Genomic DNA, 17,505 nt, shown 5'->3' on the forward strand with positions numbered 1-17,505 from the left:
AAATTTTCAAATTTGAGTATTTGCGTAATCTGAGTCTAACACTTGTAAATACTACATATTATATTCCTTACCCACTTAAACAATTGTCCCAGTCCATTAAGAAATTTCTCTTCCCAAATTCACGGCCCAGTTTATTTCCCCTTCTACAAGCCTTCCAAATCGATGCAGACTCTTTTCTTCCTCATTCTCTCAATTCTATCGGCTCCTTCTCATTTCCCTTAAGTCGATCGATTCTTCTTCTTCCCTTGGAGTTCAGGCCGCCGACTGCCACCATCATCACCCGCCGTCGCCGGAGCTCACCTCTTGGAAACTTTTCCAACTGCTGACAGTTGGTTTCAGCTCATCCTGTGAAGACCGTATTTTTTTTTTCCAGGTTAAGATTTTTAATTTATTATTATTTTGTTTATTAATTTAATTGTGATAATTAGTATTAGATATTGTTGGAGATAGATTATAATTTTGGGTATCTTGATAAAATATTATTGAGATAAGTGATCAAGATTTTGATAGTGTTAAATCTTGAGAGATAGAGTTTTATTCAAACTTTGAATGCCACTATCCTACTCTATCATCAACTCTTTTGAGTGCCTATAAATACAGACCCAAACCTTCACAAATTTCACATTCATAAATCTTCTATTTTTCTTTTGGCTTATTCACGTAGGAGAGGCTGCTTCTTTGAGCCAAAGTTCTGTCAAACTTTATTCCCTTTTATTTTTATTTTCCAACTAAACCACAAAGGGGATTTGTCCTTTAGCTCATATTCACGTGGATTTCAAATTTGGAAGAATTGGTTGGTGATTTGGAATAGAGCACGTGCAGGGTCTAAGGATTAAAGTCCAATCATTCTGCCAATTTGGGAAAAACCAACCAATAGGAATTGCTAGAATTCAATTCTGAATTTTCGGGAATTGCTCTCTGAAGTTTCGGTCGAAGATTTGCTTATTCAAGTATTTTATTCTTAAGCGAATATATTCTGTAAGTGGGCTTATGTTTTAAAATTATATGTATATTTTACAAAATTCGATCGCTCATATTAATTGTTGGAATTTTGTTATTTAATATTGTTCATGATGATGTTTTGCTGAAAATATGTTTTGACACTGTTATGAATCGAATTAGAAGTGGAAAGGGAATTTCCGAACCATGTTATGTTATGGCCCTGATGCGGTGGGTATAATAACCGTTCTATGACCTCACCCCTTAGAGGGATTACATATAGGGGACTGATCAGTTAGCCACGATTAATGAGAGGAATTTCAGTGTCTTATCAAAGATTATGTTATGTCATGTCAAATATGTTATGATGTTATTTATGCTATGCTATGTTGAGACATGATATGAAATGTTTATGATTTAAATTAATTCGTGAGTTTTTGAAATAAATATATATGTATATATTTTGGTATGAGCGATCGGCCCCCACTTGCTGAGTGTTTCCCAAAACACTCACCCTTTATTTTTCCCTCCCAAATTATGAAGATGATGATGTAGAAGTTCGTGAGCAAGATATGTTTTGGGGATGGTAATTGATGACCAATAAAACTAAATTTCGTTATGTTTATTTTTGGTATTTTTAATATTAATGTTTTATTATTAAGTTTTTAGACGCTTCCGCATTGGTTTTGTTATTGTTGGATTTATCGAGTTGTAAAGACAATGTTTTGAAGTTTATTTATGATAATAGACTGGTTTGGTTTATACTGTACTACGAGGCTGGTTTTTTTATAATTTGTGTGAATTTGAAACAACGCCGGTGGCACGTCTCGGTCTCGGGGCGTGACATTTTAGTGGTATCAGAGCCGCCAGGTTCATAAATCCGGATGGGATTTCGTACCGAAAAATTTTACGTTGTCAAAGTTTGACCAAAGCCCTACGTATCCTGACCCGAAACAATCTTCTGAGTTAAACTCATACTTTGTATGACTAATGACGCTTTTAGCCCGAATTCAATCGTTTAAGCCTCCGAAATTGCGTTTTTGCCGTTTTAGGAAAGTTTTCGGATGCCTATAACTTCACCTAGAAAATTCGAAATCCAATTTCGCGAATTGTCCCATGACACCCTCGACTTGTAGTTTCTGGCCATAAAGAAATCTCAAAATTTTCCATTTTTGGAAATATTGCCCGAAAATCTTGTTCTATATAAATTCTGCCTGAAATTCCATCAATTTGAATTCTAACTTGAACCTATCCCTCTTTATTCTAGGAAGATGGCTCGCACCAAAGTCACGGCTCGCAAAAACGTTGTTCGAAGCAAGGAGCAAGTTATCGAGTCATTGAGGACTTCACTATATGTGGAGCAATACGAGAAGGAGGAGATGATGGAAGACATGAAGAAGCTAAAGGCGAACAAGAGTGAGATGGAGGAGCATCGGGACCACCTCGAAGCCGACGTCGAAAGACTCGCATATTATATTGATAAGGAATTGAAAGAGCAACTACAAGAGCTACTAGACAAGAAGCAAATTAGACCGAGTGCATCCCCGTGGGGAGCCCCAGTCTTATTTGTCAAGAAAAAATATGGAAGCATGAGAATGTATATAGATTACAGAGACCTCAACAAGATCACAATCAAGAACAAATATCCTCTTCCAAGGATAGATGACTTATTTGATCAACTTAAAGGAGCTACTGTTTTCTCCAAACTAGATCTGCGATCGGGCTATCACCAGTTGAAGGTCAAGAAAGGAGATGTTCAAAAAACGGCTTTTCGAACAAGATATGGGCACTACGAATTTTTAGTAATGCCGTTCGGCTTGACGAATGCCCCTGCAGCATTTATGGACCTCATGAACCGAGTTTTCAAACAGTTTCTTGATAGGTTCGTGGTGGTTTTTATTGATGATATCCTCGTATACTCACCTAGTGAAGAGGATCACAAAGAACATCTTTGCATTACACTGCAAACCTTAAGGGAGAATAAAATCTATGCCAAATTCAAGAAGTGTGAATTTTGGTTAAGAAGTGTGGCATTCTTGGGACACATTATCTTAGCCGCCGGAGTCTCGTTGGATCCCAAGAAAGTTGAAGCAATAACAGACTGGCCCAGACCAAAGTCAGTGACTGAAATTCGAAGCTTCCTGGGGTTAGCTGGCTATTATCGAAAATTTGTTGAAGGATTTTCTTCAATAGCTATACCTCTTACGAAACTCACCCAAAAGAACGTAAAGTTCAATTGGAACAAGGACTGTGAAAAGAGTTTTGGAGTCCTGAAGGAAAGGTTAGCATCTACACCAGTACTAGTGCTACCCGAGGGAGGAAAAGATTTTGCAATTTATAGTGATGCATCAATGGAAGGTTTGGGATGCGTGCTAATGCAAGAAGGGAGAGTGATTGCCTACGCATCTAGACAGCTGAAACCTCATGAGCAAAACTACCCCACTCATGATCTTGAGTTGGCAGCAGTGGTATTCGCACTGAAAGTTTGGAGACATTATCTCTACGGTGCAAAGTGTGAAATTTTCATTGTGAAAGAGTGGGTGCCCGGTGAGCCAACTTGTGGCTAAGGGCTTTGATGACTCTTTGTATAAACAATCTTTTGTTTAATATTATTTACACTTTTATTAATGGCAATGACTTTGTCTTTCTTCATATTGTGATATTGTGATATACTATTGTTGTTTTGATAAAGAACTTGAATATACTATAGTGTATGTAAGATGTGGTAGAACATGGAGATGTCTATCATGAAACACATCTTATAGTCACTGTATATTCTAAAATGTTCCTAGTCGATTGAGCCGTCCGATAATAAGGATAAGGATCGCTCGAGTTTGAGACTAGCATTTGCGATGCAGAGTACCACGTTTCATTGGTAAGGAACATAGAGATGTTCGAAGCATGCAAATGGATATTCATATGATGAATGATCGAACTACCCTATCCGGACTTTCCAAGTGGTTATCACTTATCGAGTGGATATAGTCCGCGGTTTTGGTTGTACACCATTAGTCCTTACTACTTGAGACATCATTGAGACTCTATATGCTAGTACTGTGCTTTGACTCGTTTACCGACTCTATTGGGGTCATCAGGTGTCGGGATTGGGTACAGTTACAACACATATAGGAGTCGATGCTTTGTTGTCAAGGATTCACCACATACTTGCGAGTGTGGATATCCTATGCGATCTGAGGAGATATTAGTGTGACGAATCTCTGGCCAGAGTACATGATGTGATTTAAGAAATGGTTTCTTAGTAGCTGTTGGAAAACTGGCGTTCAGATCAATCACGATTGATACCCGGTGCAGCGGAAGTTTAAAATTTTATTATGGAACAATTCCATAGTGTGGGTATCAACCGTTCAACGATTAAATTATAAGTGTGTGTAAAATTAAATAACAATTATTAAATTTTACCTTCAATCTCGAAGCGAGATTATTGGACACCACACAGATTTCTCTGCGCTTCTTGTATCTCCCAGGAACTGATGAACTCCTTCTATCAGGTCCACGAATAGAGGTTTAATCCCTCTGATAGATTGCACTAGAAAATCTATCAGAAGTTTTCTGCGAAGAGAATAAACGAATTTGATTCGCTATTCCTGACTGCAATTCAAAATTACAGACCGGAAAATTCTCTGACAGAGAGGGAGGGGTCGGCCGAATAGTTATGAGAGAGAGCTAGGGTTTTTTCGATTTCTGTCTCTCAAATTAATGACCAGTTGTGTGTAATTTCTGTACTGTAATAACTTATTTATAATGCAGGCCACTAACACCTTAGGGCCCATTAGTCATAAGTTGAGGCCCGACAAGCAAAGCCCGCATGTTCAGAAATTAATATAAAATTCATCGTGACTCCGATTGATAAACCGATTTTACCAATGTGCACAGAAACCATTTCTGCACATTTTAAAGTCAAGATAAATTTTCCTGAATCCGAATTCAGTGGTTTCCAAAAATGTACATCCCTATGTCATTTTAGGAAATCCTACTCCCTTACTCTTATTTAAGAAGTCCAACTTCTTTATTCATTAAATTTAACTCTTTAAATTTAACTATCTCAACGGGGATTAAAACTCCATTACACTGTGTGACCCTCAATGGTTCAGGGATACAGCTAGCCGTGGGCTCACAACTCCTTGTGACTCGGAACAACGATTTCCGACTTGCCCAACGAATCATGGTAAAGCGCCTAGCAACATCGCCCCATGATTCCCTAGGTATCACTGATAGTGCCTACAAGAACCAGTAGATTTTGGTTCGCGTACAGTACGGTCCCTTCATCCATATATCCCGATCGAATCAACAACCATTGGTATATCGAGAGTCGCTCAAGATTCGATAACTATGCAATACATCTTGAAGATCAAATTAGTGACATCGCATGTGCTACTAAGAAACCATTTCTTAAATCACATCAAGTACTCTGGCCAGAGATTCGTCACACTAATATCTCCTCAGATCGCATAGGATATCCACACTCGCAAGTATGTGGTGAATCCTTGACAACAATGCATTGACTCCTATATGTGTTGTAACTGTACCCAATCCCGACACCTGATGACCCCCATAGAGTCGGTAAACGAGTCAAAGCACAGTACTAGCATATAGAGTCTCCATGATGTTTCAAGTAGTAAGGACTAATGGTGTACAACCAAAACCGCGGACTTTATCCACTCGATAAGTGATAACCACTTGGAAAGTCCGGATAGGGTAGTTCGATTATTCATCCTATAAATATCCATTTGCATGCTTTGAACATCTCCATGTTCCCTACCAATGAAACGTGGTACTCCGCATCGCAAATGCTAGTCTCAAACTTGAGCGATCCTTATCCTTATTCTCGGACGGCTCAATCGACTAGGAACAGTTTAGAATATACAGTGACTATAAGATGTATTTCATGATAGACATCCCCATGTTCTACCACATCTTACATACACTATAGTATATTCAAGGTCTTTATCAAAACAGCAATAGTATATCACAATATAACAATATGAAGAAAGATAAAGTCATTGCCATTAATAAAAGTGTAAATTGTATTAAACAAAAGATCGTTTGTACAAAGAGTCATCAAAGCCCATAGCCACAAGTTGGCTCACTGGGCACCCACTCTTTCAATCTCCCACTTGCCCTATAGCCAACTAGTCATATTACGTAGACCCATTGCTTCGCGATGTTTGTCAAACAATGGTCCTGGCAAGGGCTTAGTAAGCGGATCAGCGATATTGTCTGCAGAGGCCACTCGTTCGACAGTGATGTCTCCTCTTTCCACAATCTCCCGGATGATGTGGTATTTCCTCAGTACGTGTTTGGATCTTTGATGAGACCTTGGTTCCTTTGCTTGAGCAACGGCACCCGTGTTGTCACAGTACACCGGGACTGGACCAACAAATTCAGGAATGACGCCCAACTCTTGGACGAACTTCCTCATCCAAACGGCCTCTTTAGCAGCAGCTGATGCTGCAATGTATTCAGCCTCAGTGGTGGAATCCGCTGTGGTGTCCTGCTTGGAACTCTTCCAAGAGACAGCACCGCCATTGAGCATGAACACAAATCCAGAAGTTGACTTCGAGTCATCCACGTCACTTTGGAAGCTAGAGTCGGTATAGCCTTCCAATTTCAGATCTCGTCCTCCATATACCATGAACATATTCTTAGTCCTTCGTAAGTACTTAAGAATGTCCTTCACGGCTTTCCAATGCATTTGACCAGGATTAGACTGATATCTGCTCGTGACACTCTGAGCAAATGCTACATCCGGTCTGGTAGATATCATCCCATACATGATACTACCTATAGCTGACGCATATGGTACATGTGTCATATTCTCTATCTCTGCATCAGTCTTGGGACACATAGACTTGGATAAAGAAACTCCATGACACATGGGTAGATGTCCTCTCTTGGACCCATCCATTGAAAACCGTTTCAATATGGTGTCGATGTAGGTTGATTGAGTGAGTCCTATCATTTTCTTAGATCTATCTCTATAGATCTGTATCCCAAGAATGTAGGATGCCTCACCCAAATCCTTCATCGAGAATCTACCTGATAACCATATCTTTGTTGACTGCAACATCCCTACATCAAATGAGTAGGATGTCATCAACATAAAGTACTAAGAATGTCACAGCATCCTTAACTACTTTCTTGTACACGCACGGTTCCTCCGGGTTCTTGATGAAACCAAAATCTTTTATTGTTTCATCAAATTTCTGGTTCCAACTTCTTGATGCTTGTTTTAGACCATAAATTGATCTCTGAAGCTTGCATACCTTATGCTCGCTTCCCATGGATGTGAACCCCTCAGGCTGCTTCATATAGATTTCTTCCTTAATGTCTCCATTAAGAAAGGCAGTCTTCACATCCATTTGCCATATCTCATAGTCATACCATGCAGCTATGGCAATAAGGATTCTTATGGACTTGAACATTGCAACTGGTGAAAAGGTTTCATCATAGTCAACTCCTTGTCTTTGAGTATAACCTTTTGCCACCAATCGTGCCTTGTAGGTCAATACCTTACCATCAGGCCCAAGCTTTCTCTTGTAGATCCATTTACACCCTATTGGAACAATTCCATCAGGAGGATCTACTAAAGACCAAACTTGGTTTGTATGCATCGAATCCAATTCAGACTGCATAGCTTCAAGCCATAAATTTGAATCCGCATCAGAAATTGCTTCCTTGAAGTTTCTTGGATCACATCCAATGTCGGGTTCATCTTGATCCCCTTCAAGAAGAAGACCATATCGAACAGGAGGTCTAGAAGTCCTCTCGGATCTTCTAGGTTCAGGCGTGTCGGTAATGGTTCCTGAGGCATAGGATCGTTATTTTGTATTTCGGGTTCTTCTCGAACTTCTTCGAGTTCCATCATCTCGCCTTTCTTATCCAATAAGAACTCCTTCTCCAAGAAGGTGGCATTCCTAGAAACAAACACCTTTGTTTCAGCAGGATAATAGAAATAATATCCGATTGATTCTTCGGATACCCTACAAAATAACATAAGCTGGATTGACTATCCAACTTATCTCCCACTGTCCGCTTCACGTAAGCAGGACATCCCCAAATCCTCAAGTACGAATACTTAGGAGCTTTGCCATTCCATAACTCGTATGGTGTTTTGTCCACTGCTTTAGTGTGGACGTTGTTCAACAACAATACCGCCGTTTCAAGCGCATAGCCCCAAAACGAAGGTGGAAGTTCAGTGAAGCTCATCATGGATCGAACCATGTCCAACAAAGTTCGATTACGACGCTCCGATACACCATTAAGCTGTGGTGTCATAGGAGGAGTCCACTGAGAGAGAATCCCATTCTCTTTTAGATAGTCCAAAAACTCGGTACTTAAGTATTCTCCACCTCGATCCAATCGAAGTGCTTTAATACTTTTACCTAGCTTGTTTTCTACTTCAGCCTTGAATTCTTTGAACTTTTCAAATGCTTCAGACTTATATTTCATTAAATATAAATACCCATACCTTGAATAATCGTCAGTAAAGGTAATGAAGTAGGTGTGGCCATATTGAGTCCCAACTCTAAATGGTCCACAAACATCTGTATGGATCAAATCCAACAGATTTTGACTACGCTCAGGTTTCCCCTTAAAAGGAGATTTAGTCATTTTTCCTTTTAGGCAGGATTCACAAGTAGGTAGAGAGTTAATATCAGACATATCAAACATGCCCACTCCCACTAGCTTGTTCATCCTCCTTGAGGAAATATGACCTAGTCTAGCGTGCCAAAGGTTTGCTGGGTTTTGACTATCGATTTTCCTTTTGTTTGTTGTCTCCGGTTTATCAATATAATTTATTGGAACGTCTTTTAGTTTTAAGTTGTATAGATCGTTTTCAAGTTGTCCATTTCCAATCAAACATTCATTCTTGTAAATATTGCAAATCCCATTCACAAAATTGCAAGAATAACCATCTCTATCTAGCATAGAAACAGAAATAATGTTTTTAATTAAATCCGGAACAAATAAAACATCGCTTAAAAATAACTTAAAACCATTCTGCAAAGTTAAACAAACATCTCCAATGGCCGTAGCTTCAACTCTGGAACCATTCCCGAGCCTCAGCTGGGTCTCACCCATTCTAAGCCTGCGACTTCTTGTCATCACCTGCAAATCATTGCAAATGTGAGATCCACATCCGGTATCCAATACCCAAGAAGTTGTATTAAGTGAAATGTTTATTTCAATATAGAACATACCCTTTGCAGTTCCCAACTGCTCTAGATATTCCTTGCAGTTGCGCTTCCAATGACCGGGCTTCTTGCAGTAATGGCAAACATCCTTGGATTTTGCATTGTTTGAAGCCTTTGTCTTGTGCTTCTTCTCGGGCTCGACTTTCTTGGGTGGGGAAGAACGTTTCTTGCCCTTCATACTTGGCCCCTTCTTAGCAGAAGATGAGGAGCCCACCAAGAAAGCTGGCTTATCCTTCTTAAGTGTGGATTCATATGTCACAAGCATATTGACCATCTCTTCAAGGGTGGCCTCTATCTTGTTCATATTAAAATTTACCACAAATCCGTCAAACGAAGAAGGAAGAGACAGAAGCAGTAAATCCACGTTGAGTTCATGCTCCAACACCAAATCAAGGGTCGCTAACTTTTGTATGAGCCAAATCACTCGTACCCCATGATCACGGACCGAAGTCCCTTCACGCATGCGACACGTCATTAGCTCCTTAACAGTAGAGAACCTTTCAGCCCTCGATTGAGCCCCAAAAAGTTCCTTGAGTTGAGCGTGAATGTCAGCAGCATTCACAGTGTCCTCAAATCGCCTCTGGAGTTCATCAGACATCGAGGCTTGCATATAGCATTTGGTCTTGATGTCATGGTCCCACCATGCATCAAGTTTGGCCAATTCCTCCGGACTTACGTCAGCTGGTGCTTCCTTCGGAGGTGATTTCTCTAACACGTAGAGCATCTTCTCCGAAGTCAAGACAATCTTCAACTTCCGGAACCATTCCGTATAGTTTGCGCCAGTTAACTTGTTTTGTTCGAGGATCGAGAATAATGGATTACGCGAATTCAATGTATGAAATACTGAAAAGAAAAACAGACATATATCAATGATTGTTTAAGCAATTTACTAAGACATAAAATAGGCGAAATTTAATTTTATGAATCTCACTCCCACTATTTTAACGATTTCACTACCCTCTAGTGAAAACGGGAAACTTTTTCCTTAGTGAGAACATGGAGTCCAATTGACAAACTTATGGTCCCGAATAATATCAGCCAACCATAATTCTCAAAAGGTAGAGCCCAATTGCTTCCAAAGCAACCCCCATGTGTTTACCTCATGTCCAATAAGGGCCCAATAATATGACGCCGTTTAAAGTGACATGTCAAGATGACCCATCAATATTAAGTTGTGATGGACGGTCGCCATGTGGATCCCCCAATAATATGAGCCGATCCCATGGGAGTTCCACCCAACTTACAACATTTGTCGATCCAATGTACAGCTTTCCGACGAACGGGCCCCCAATAATATGAGCCGGACCGTATCCGCGGGTAGCATCTCATACATTGACCGTTGATGGAAGGTAGGAATATTTAAACAAATTTAAATTTCCTTTATTTATCTTGATATCAATTTTAAATCATATTTAAAATGAGGGATTTTTAATTATAAAAATTTGTCTCATCAATTTTTCAAATTATTGCATGCTTGCCGGATTCACGCAATTATGTCTAAAACATGCATACAATCATAATATCATATATTATATAGGATGATCGATTCCATTTCTAATTGACCCGTGGTTGCCAATCACGAGTCTTAGTCCAATCCTAGGTAATATGCAGTATGCAATGCAATCCTATTACATTAGCTTCCAATTTACATTTCTTCGTCTTTATTGTCTGCTGGGCCCACCATCTTCAAATCTTGATCTCCCACTAAATCTAATGTATTTACAATAAATAACAATGACAAGCAGGGGATACATTTTTAGGGGTGGGAACGGCCATAAACCAAGCCCACTTTTATTACATATGACATTCATATCGGGCCATAAACCAGGCCCATTAATAAAACCAACAACAATAAAAACAAATGTAAATTCCTAACATACACCTACAAAATTGGTCATGGCAATCGATCATCCTTATCCAATAATATTTAATTCAAAATTAATTTATTGGATAACATGCAGTGGCATTTCAAATTTAAACAGGATAAAATCATATTTTATATATAAAATCTCATTTTACATATAAAATCATATTTTATCTCTTTATCAAATAAAATCATATTTTATCTACAAAATCCAATTTTATAGATAAAATCATATTTTACTTAATATATATTCATAAGATCAAATCTTATCATCAATTGTACCAAAAATAATTGATTTCAAAATTCAATTTAAGGATAAAATATTAAAATTTTCCAAAAATTCAAATTTATCCAAAAATCAATTTTAAAGTTTACGGACTCGAACAATTCGATCCGAAATCTCGTGAACCAATCAAAACAATTTTTGACCGGACCAAAAATAAAATTTTAACACATTAAAATTAATTTTAAAATAAAAAATTTAATTTTTCCCGCGGGCCGCCCGGAACACTCCCGGGCCGGCCCGCACCCGTGGGCGCGGGCCGGGGCAGCCCGGCTGCCCCTTTAGGGCAGCAACAGTTGCTGCCCTGGCGGCGCCTGGCGCCGCCGCTGGGCGGCGCCGTGCGCTGCCGCTGGGCGGCGCCGTGCGCTGCCCTGGGCGGCGCCGAGCGTCGCCCCTGGGCGGCGCCCAGCGCTGCGCTGGGCAGCGCCCAGCGCTGCCCTGGCGGCGCTGAGCGCCGCCCCCTGGGCGACGCCGTGCGCCGCCGTGTGCGCCCCCTTTGGGCGGCGCCGTGCGCCGCCCGGGGCAGCAACAATTGCTGCCCCACCGGGCAGCGATCCAATCGCTGCCCGGGTTTTGCCCCGAAAAAAAAAATTTTTTTTATTTAAAAATATTTATTTTGTTTCAAAAACCGAGACTCAAAAATTTTTGTACAATAGATTAATTTAATCGTTTGATCTGAGCAACCTGGCTCTGATACCACTGTTGGAAAACTGGCGTTCAGATCAATCACGATTGATACCCGGTGCAGCGGAAGTTTAAAATTTTATTATGGAACAATTCCATAGTGTGGGTATCAACCGTTCAACGATTAAATTATAAGTGTGTGTAAAATTAAATAACAATTATTAAATTTTACCTTCAATCTCGAAGCGAGATTATTGGACACCACACAGATTTCTCTGCGCTTCTTGTATCTCCCAGGAACTGATGAACTCCTTCTATCAGGTCCACGAATAGAGGTTTAATCCCTCTGATAGATTGCACTAGAAAATCTATCAGAAGTTTTCTGCGAAGAGAATAAACGAATTTGATTCGCTATTCCTGACTGCAATTCAAAATTACAGACCGGACAATTTCTCTGACAGAGAGGGAGGGGTCGGCCGAATAGTTATGAGAGAGAGCTAGGGTTTTTTCGATTTCTGTCTCTCAAATTAATGACCAGTTGTGTGTAATTTCTGTACTGTAATAACTTATTTATAATGCAGGCCACTAACACCTTAGGGCCCATTAGTCATAAGTTGAGGCCCGACAAGCAAAGCCCGCATGTTCAGAAATTAATATAAAATTCATCGTGACTCCGATTGATAAACCGATTTTACCAATGTGCACAGAAACCATTTCTGCACATTTTAAAGTCAAGATAAATTTTCCTGAATCCGAATTCAGTGGTTTCCAAAAATGTACATCCCTATGTCATTTTAGGAAATCCTACTCCCTTACTCTTATTTAAGAAGTCCAACTTCTTTATTCATTAAATTTAACTCTTTAAATTTAACTATCTCAACGGGGATTAAAACTCCATTACACTGTGTGACCCTCAATGGTTCAGGGATACAGCTAGCCGTGGGCTCACAACTCCTTGTGACTCGGAACAACGATTTCCGACTTGCCCAACGAATCATGGTAAAGCGCCTAGCAACATCGCCCCATGATTCCCTAGGTATCACTGATAGTGCCTACAAGAACCAGTAGATTTTGGTTCGCGTACAGTACGGTCCCTTCATCCATATATCCCGATCGAATCAACAACCATTGGTATATCGAGAGTCGCTCAAGATTCGATAACTATGCAATACATCTTGAAGATCAAATTAGTGACATCGCATGTGCTACTAAGAAACCATTTCTTAAATCACATCAAGTACTCTGGCCAGAGATTCGTCACACTAATATCTCCTCAGATCGCATAGGATATCCACACTCGCAAGTATGTGGTGAATCCTTGACAACAATGCATGGACTCCTATATGTGTTGTAACTGTACCCAATCCCGACACCTGATGACCCCCATAGAGTCGGTAAACGAGTCAAAGCACAGTACTAGCATATAGAGTCTCCATGATGTTTCAAGTAGTAAGGACTAATGGTGTACAACCAAAACCGCGGACTTTATCCACTCGATAAGTGATAACCACATGGAATGTCCGGATAGGGTAGTTCGATTATTCATCCTATAAATATCCATTTGCATGCTTCGAACATCTCCATGTTCCCTACCAATGAAACGTGGTACTCCGCATCGCAAATGCTAGTCTTAAACTTGAGCGATCCTTATCCTTATTCTCGGACGGCTCAATCGACTAGGAACAGTTTAGAATATACAGTGACTATAAGATGTATTTCATGATAGACATCCCCATGTTCTACCACATCTTACATACACTATAGTATATTCAAGGTCTTTATCAAAACAACAATAGTATATCACAATATAACAATATGAAGAAAGATAAAGTCATTGCCATTAATAAAAGTGTAAATTGTATTAAACAAAAGATCGTTTGTACAAAGAGTCATCAAAGCCCATAGCCACAAGTTGGCTCACTGGGCACCCACTCTTTCAGTAGCATATGCGATGTCACTATTTGATCTTCAAGATGCATTGCATAGTTATCGAATCTCGAGCGACTCTTGATATACCAATGGTTGTTGATTCGATCGGGATATATGGATGAAGGGACCGTACTGTACGCTAACCAAAATCTACTGGTTCTTGTAGGCACTATCAGTGATACCTATGGAATCATGGGGCGATGTTGCTAGGCGCTCATACCATGATTCGATGGGCAAGTCGGAAATTGTTGTTCCGAGTCACAAGGAGTTGTGAGCCCACGGCTAGCTGTATCCCTGAACCATTGAGGGTCACACAGTGTAATGGATTTTTTAATCCCCGTTGAGATAGTTAAATTTAAAGAGTTAAATTTAATGAACGAAGAAGTTGGACTTCTTATTTAAGAGTAGAGGAGTAAGATTTCCTAAAATGACATAGGGATGGCCATTTTTGGAAATCACTGAATTCGGATTCAGAAAAATTTATCTTGACTTTAAAAGGTGCAGAAATGGTTTCTGTGCACATTGGTGAAAGCAGTTTATCAATCGGAGTCACGATGAATTTTATATTAATTTCTGAACATGCGGGCTTTGCTTGTCGGGCTTGAACTTATGACTAATGGGCCCTAAGCTGTTAGTGGCCTACATTATAAATAAGTTATTGCAGTACAGAAATTACACACAACAGGTCACAAGGATTTTTCGAAAACCCTAGTCTAATTTTTAAAGGTGGCCGTCCCCCCCCCCCCCCCTCTCCCTCTACTCGAGAAAAATCCAGCCTGTGATTTTGAATTACAGTCTGGTTTAACGGATCAAATTCGTTAATCTCTTCGTAGAAAACTTCTGATAGATTTTCTAGTGCAATCTATCAGAGGGATTAAATATCCGTTCGTGGACCTGATTGAAGAACAGTTCCTCCATCAGTTCCAGGGATATACAACAAGAGCAGAGAAATCTGTTGGTGTCCAAAATCTCGATTCGAGATTAAAGGTAAAAATTTTATAATCGTAATTTAATTTTTACACACACATAATTTAATCGTAAGGTTGATACCTATTATGGAATCGTTCCATACAAAAATTTTAAACTTCCGCTGCACCGGGTATCAATCCTAATTGATCTGATCGCCGCGTTTTCCAACAGTGGTATCAGAGCCAGGTTGCTCAGATCAAGCGATTAAATTAATCGATTGTACAAAAAAATTTTTAGGCCTCGGTTTTTGGAACAAAATAAATATTTTAAAAATAAAAATATTTTTTTGGGCAAAAACCCGGGCAGCGATTGGATCGCTGCCCCGGGCAGCGCACGGCGCCGCCCTAGGGGAAGCCGGGCTGCCCGGCCCGGGAATGTCCCAGGCGGCCCGCGGGAAAAATTATTTTTAATTTTTTAAATTAAATTTTAATATGTTAAAATTCTATTTTTGGTCCGATCGAAAATTGTTTTGATTGGTCCACGAGGCGTCGGATCGAATTGTTCGAGTCCGAAAATTTTAAAATTGATTTTTGGATAAATTTGAATTTTTGGAAAATTTTAATATTTTATCCTTTAATTGAATTTTGAAATTAATTATTTTTGGTACAATTGATGATAAGATATGATCTTATGGATATATTGAGTAAAATATGATTTTATGTATAAAATTGGATTTTATAGATAAAATATGATTTTATTTGATAAAAAGATAAAATATGATTTTGTATGTAAAATAAGATTTTATGTATGAAATATGATTTTATTCTTTTTAAATTTAAATTGCCATTGCATGTTATCCAATAAATTAATTTTGAATTAAATGTTATTGGATAAGGATGATCGATTGCCATGACCAATTTTGTAGGTGTATGTTAGGAATTTACATTTGTTTTTATTGTTGTTGGTTTTATTAATGGGCCTGGTTTATGGCCCAATATGAATGTCATATGTAATAAAAGTGGGCTTGGTTTATGGCCCGTTCCCACCCCTTAAAAATGTATCCCCTACTTGTCATTGTTATTTATTGTAAATACATTAGATTTAGTGGGAGATCAAGATTTGAAGATGGAGGTGGGCCCAGCAGACAATAAAGACAGAAGAAATGTAAATTGGAAGCAAATGTAATAAGATTGCATTGCATACTGCATATTACCTAGGATTGGACTAAGACTCGTGATTGGCAACCACGAGTCGATTAGAAATGGAATCGATCATCCTATATAATATGTGATATTATAGTTGTATGCATGTTTTAGACATAATTGTGTGAATCCGACAAGCATACAAAATTTTAAAAATGATGAGACAAATTTTTATAATTAAAAATCCCTCATTTTAAATATGATTTAAAATTGATATCAAGATAAATAAAGGAAATTTAAATTTGTTTAAATGTTCCTACCTTCCATCAACGATCAATGTATGAGATGCTACCTGCGGATACGGTCCGGCTCATATTATTGGGGGGGCCCGTTCGTCGGAAAGCTGTACATTGGATCGACACATGTTGTAAGTTGGGTGGAACTCCCATGGGATCGGCTCATATTATTGGGGATCCACATGGCGACCGTCCATCACAACTTAATATTGATGGGTCATCTTAACATGTCACAATAAACGGCGTCATATTATTGGGCCCTTATTGGACATGAGGTAAAAAAAAACATGGAGGTTGCTTTGGAAGCAATTGGGCTCTACCTTTTGAAATTATGGTTGGCTGATATTATTCGGGACCATAGATTGTCAATTGGACTCCATGTTCTCACTAAGGAAAACAGTTTTCCGTTTTCACTAGAGGGTAGTGAAATCGTTAAAATAGTGGGAGTGAGATTCATAAAATAAATTTCGCCTATTTTATGTCTTAGTAAATTAATTAAACAATCATCGATAATTGTCTGTTTCATCTCAGTAATCCACATGTTTCTATTCTCCAACAAAACAAACTTATTGGCGCAAACAATACAGAATGATTCCATAAGTTAAGATTGTCCTAAGTTCGAAAAAGATTTTCTAAGTGTTAGAAAAGGCTTCTCCGAAAACAGCCCCAGCTGATGTAACTGCCGAAAGGTTGGCCGAACTAGAGAAATGGTTGGACCATGATCTCAAGGCCAAATGTTACATGCAAAATTGGACAAGTCTAAACAAGTTTGCCATCACTGCAAGAAACCCGGTCATTGAAAACGTAACTGCAAGGAATACCTCGAGCAGTTGCGAACTGCAAAGGGTATGTTTTACATTGAAATAAATATTTTTCTTAATACTACTTCTTGGGTATTGGATACCAGATGTAGATCTCATATTTGCAATGAGTTGCAAATGATGACAAGAAGTAACAGGCTTAGAATGGGTGAGACCCAGCTGAGGCTCGGAAATGATTCCAGAGTTGAAGCTAAAGCTGTGGGAGATATTTATTTAATTTTGCAGAACGGTTTTAAGTTACTTTTGAGAGATGTTTTATTTGTTCCGGATTTGATTAAAAACATTATTTCTGTTTCTATGCTTGATAGAGATGGTTATTCTTGCAATTTTGTGAATGGGATTTGCAATATTTACAAGAATGAATGTTTGATTGGAAATGGACAACTTGAAAACGATCTATATAACTTAAAACTAAAAGACGTTCCAATAAATTATGTTGATAAACCGGCAACAACAAACAAAAGGAAAATCGATAGCCAAAA

This window comes from Henckelia pumila, chromosome 3, assembly GCF_033568475.1.
Source record: "Henckelia pumila isolate YLH828 chromosome 3, ASM3356847v2, whole genome shotgun sequence".
Lineage (NCBI taxonomy): Eukaryota > Viridiplantae > Streptophyta > Magnoliopsida > Lamiales > Gesneriaceae > Henckelia > Henckelia pumila.